Raw genomic sequence first — 5,130 nt, 5'->3', positions numbered from 1 at the left:
GCTCGCTCTCTCTCTGTCTCTCTCTCTCAGAAATAAAATTTTAAAAAACATTTAAAATTTAAAAACAATATAGTGTATTACATTGATTTTTAGATGTTAAGCCAACTTTGCATTCTTGGGATAAATATCACTTAATGACGGTGAATAATTATTTTTATATAATGTTGAATTTAGTTTGCTGGCATATTTTAAGAATTTTGGAGCTATATTCAAAAGGGCTAATAGTCTGTAGTCTTCTTGTGAGGTCTGTCTGATTTTGATTTCAGAATAATATTAGCTCTGTTGAATGATGGGAAGTATTCCGTTCTCTCCTATCTTTGGAATATTTTGTGAAGGATTGGCATCAATTATTCTTCAAATTTTTGGAAGAATTATGCAGTTAAACCATATGGATATGGCCCTTACTTTGTGGAAAGATTTTCGATTATTACTTCAATTACTTCAGTTTTTATAGGTTTACTCAGATTTTCTATTTCTTGAAACAGCTTGTGTCCTTCTTGAAATTTGTTCATTTAACTTAGTTTATCCATTTTTAGCATACAATTATTAATAGTATTCCCTTATAGTAATTCTCATGTTTCTAAGGTTAGTAGTGATATCTCAAATTCGATTTCTTATTTTAGAAATTTGAGTTTTCTTTCTTTCTTTCTTTCTTTCTTTCTTTCTTTCTTTCTTTCTTTCTTTTTTCCTTCTCCTTCTCCTTCTCCTTCTCCTTCTCCTTCTCCTTCTCCTTCTCCTTCTCCTTCTCCTTCTCCTTCTCCTTCTCCTTCTCCTTCTCTTCTCCTTCTCCTTCTCCTTCTCCTTCTCCTTCTTGTCTCGTCAATCAGGGTAAGAGTTTATCAGTTTTTGGATCTCTCCAAAGAATAAACATTGGGTTTCAGTGAATTTCACTATTATTTTTCTCTTCTCTATTTCATTTATTTTCATTCTAACCTCTATTGTTGTTTCTCAATGTTTGTTTTGAGTTTAGTTTTATCTTTATTTTCTAGTTTCATAACGTGAAAGCTTAGGTTACTGACTTTAAATAGTTTTTTTTAAAAATATAGATGTGTAAAGCTATTTACCTTTTACTGACTTAGCTATATCGCAGGAATTTTGTTATTTTTTGTGTTTTCACTCATTTCAGAGTACTTTCTAATTTACCTTGTCATTTTTTGACCTATTGATTATTTAGAATAATTTCCATATATTTGGTAGTTACTCTAATTTCTGCTACCAATTTCTAATTTAACTCTATTGTGATCATAAATATACTTTGTATGGTTTCAGTTATTTTATACTTATTGAGAATGTTGCATGCTCTAGTATATGATCTATCTTGGAAATGTTTTATGTGCACTTAAGAGAAATGTTTATTCTGTTATTGAATACAGTGCTCAGTAAGATCTTGATAGATCCAAGTAGTTTATAGTGTTTTTCAAGCCTTTTATTTTCTTGTTTATCATCTGTCTAGTTGTTCTATCAATGATCAAAAATGGAGTATAGAAGTCTCCAACTATTATTGTTTAACTGCCTATTCCTCTTTTGAATTCTTCAGCTTTTACTTTAAATATATTTTCACTTCATTTTTAGATGTATATATGTTTATAATCATTATTTTTCCTTGATGGATTTACACTTTCATCATTATAGAATGTTCTTCTTTCTTTATAGTAACAGTTTTTGCATTAAAGTCTATTTTGTCCAATAATAGTTTGGTTCTATCAGCTCTATTTTAGGTACTGTTGGCATGCTGTATATATTTTCCAAAGATTTATTTTCAACACATTTGTGTTTTTGAATCTAAAGTCTTTTGTAGATAGCATATAGTTGGATTATGTTTTGATTTTTTTTCTAAATCCCTTTGGCGAATTTCTGACTTTTGATTCGACAGTTTGATCCACTGACATTTAATAGTATTGTTGATGAGGTAGGACTTAGATCTGTCATCTGCTATTTCTTTTATGTATGTATCTTATTTGTTCCTTTATTCCTGCATTATCGTTTCATTTCGTGTTAAATATAAATTTTCTTATATCTCATTTTAATTCAATTGTTTCTTTTAATATATTTTTGAGTAATGTGCTTAGTGGTGGTTTTAGGGGTTAAAATTAAAATCTTTTTAAAAATTTGTTTCTCTTTCCTGTCTCTCTCTTTTTTAAAATGTTTATTCATTTTTTGAGAGAGATGGCACAAGCAGGAGAGGGACAGAGACAGAGAGAGACAAAGAGAGGCAGAGAATTCAAAGTGGGCTCTAGACTCTGAACTGTCAGTGCAGAGCCCAAAGTGGGGCTCCAACTCATGAGCTGTGAGATCCTCACCTTAGCTGAAGTCCAATGCTTAACCAACTGAGTCACTCAGGCATCTCAAAAATTAACATCTTAATGTGTAACAATCTAGTTTGGATTAGTAACACTTAAATCTCAACAGTGAAAAATGAGCTTTGGTCTCCTATAAAACTAATTTCCTTCCCCCATCATTTGTAATATTGTTGTCATACAAATTACACCTTTATACCTTATAATCCCATCAACATACTCTTATCATTAATCCTAACTCTTTAAAAGAGTTTGAGTAGTGGAGTGATCTGACTTACATTTTAAAAGGGTTATGCTGACTGTTGTAGGAAAAAATTTATTTTAATGGGGCAAGGGTAGAAGCATAAAGAGTATTTAGAAGGATATTGCAAAGACCCAGGTAAAAGATGATGGTGGTTCAAAACAAGGTAGAAATCAAAGTAGTAAGAAGTGACAAGGTTTTTGAAATATTTGTAGGAGAAAGATCACCAGGATTCAATGATCAGGATTCAATTGGATCAGGAGTCTTGAAGAAAGAGTTAAAGATAATTCAAATGTTTATGCTCTTAACAACTGAAGATGGGAATAATGGAAATATGGGATACCAAGGAATATTTTGGACTGAAGTTTAGACATCAATATTTTAGTTTTTCACATGTTAATTTTGAAATGCCTATTAAACAAAAAAGATAATTTCAGTTAAATATATGAGTCTGGAATTCAGGAGGGAGATGTGAGCTGGAAATGTAAATACGGAAAGTGTCAACATAGAGAGTATCTTTAGAGTCATGGGACTCGATGAGATCACCAAGAGAAAAGTAACTACAGAAGACCAAAAAATCCAAGAACTGAGACCTGAGGAACTCCATCATTAAGAGGTCATGGAGAAAAGAATCTGCAAAAAAAAAAAAAAAAAAAAAAATTAAACAGATTGGGTAGTGAGTTATAAACCAAATCAGGGAGTGCATCATCCTAGAAAAAAACAAAAAAGCAAAGGGTGTCAAGAAGAGAATGATCAGCTCTGCCAAATCTATGCTGCTGATAGGCCAAGTAAGATGAGGACAGATAAATGACCAGAAACCTGACATATTCTATGAAGTCAAATTCAGATAGAGATTACTTTCCATTTTATAAATAGATTACTGAGAGAATAAGTAATTATTCCCAAGGTTACACAGATGCTTCCCCAGAGAATGAGATATGTATTATATTAAAAACCACAGAAAGATCTGCATTCTCACTTTTGTTTATGAATGCATCTGCACATTTTATCTTGTGAGATATGTCACGCAAAAATTATTTTTTTCTTTTGAACATTTTTAAAATTTTTAAAATGTGTATTTGTTTTTGAGAGAGAGAGAGACAGAGTACAAGCAGGGGAGGGGCAGAGAGAGGGGGACACAGAATTAAAGCAGGCTCCAGGCTCTGAGCTGTCAGCACAGAGCCCGACTTGTGGCTCAAACCCATGAACTTTGAGGTGATGATGTGAGCCAAAGTTGGACGTCTAACCAACTGAGTCACCCAGGCACCCCTGAATTATTTTTAAAGAACCAATTTGTAATCTAATAATGGCAAGTAGCTCTTTCAGACTAATCATCTCACAGATTAAAAAAAAATAACTCAGGACAAAATATTTAAAATGAACTATTTGAAGTCAGAAACTAAACAACATTCAACTGTTAAAAGAACAAAACCACAATGGGTAAAATCCATTTCTACATGGCTTTTTTTTTTTTTTGAAGGCACCATCCAAGGATTTAGTGTGAGTTGGCTAAAACACAAGCATAAATCTCAAGTCATATTGGCTTGAGGTAGCAGAGGATGAAGTAGGGACTTGCCAGAGTGGCTAGAAATTAAAAGGAAAAATCCCTAAAATAGTGTCACAGAGAGGTGAGTTTCAATTTTTATGTACAAACTCTTATCAAATACTTAAATGACCCCTGAACTGTGTATTTACTGGAAAAAAATAAGAAGAAAACTAAAAGAAAGCAGCAGATATAAAGCTGAAAAAACTGGAACAGAGATTTTAGCAGTTTGCTTATCAGAAAACAGAGTCTAGAGGCTGAATTCTACCAAGTTAGAAAACATTTCTAAATATCTTGGGCTTTCTATGAAAACTTTCAAAGGACCATGCCTTAGGAATAAAGACTATGTCCAAGGATTAAGGATGTACCCCAAGACTAAGAGTGGTAAAACAAAGTCAGACTCAAATTATCAAAGTAATATGAGGGTTCCAAAAGATGATTAGCCTATAATTTAGCCTATAATATAACTGTCAGCTAGAACAAAAATCGAAATACCCTTAGGAGGAAGATAAGAGAATTAAAAAAAATCTCTATAAAATATGGTCAATGGTATCCACTGTGGAATCAAATATTACTAGGCATATGATTAAATAGAAAAATGTACATGAATATATAAGAAAAAAAGTGAGTAGAAGTAGATGCCATAATCGTCCAGATGTTGAATTAGCAGAGAAGGATAATTTTTAAAAACTATCATAAAATTTTAAAGGACTTTAAAAAAAAGTGGTCAAGGGGGGAGGGGCAAGATTGCAGAGAAGTAGGGAGCTCCGTGCATTTCACTTGCACCAATCTTTCAAACAGAGAAGGCCTGAGGTCATAGGACACTGAGCCACAGGAGTCTGGGAAGAGAAAGAGACAGAATACACTGGGAAGGAAAGCTCATAAGTGTGTTGAGTGTGAACTGGGGAAGATAAAAGCGGGATGGGACCCGGAGATACAGAGGGAGGGGAGGGAAGCGAGCTTGTGGGCAGCCACGGTGAGACGCACTGAGCCTTTGCAATCGAGGGGAAAGGAAAGAGAAGCTGAGATTCCGCGTAGAACCGTCCCTG

Source organism: Hyaena hyaena, unplaced genomic scaffold (assembly GCF_003009895.1).
Source record: "Hyaena hyaena isolate Hyena2069 unplaced genomic scaffold, ASM300989v1 scaffold_162, whole genome shotgun sequence".
NCBI lineage: Eukaryota > Metazoa > Chordata > Mammalia > Carnivora > Hyaenidae > Hyaena > Hyaena hyaena.
Note: the sequence above shows the minus strand (reverse complement) of the source record.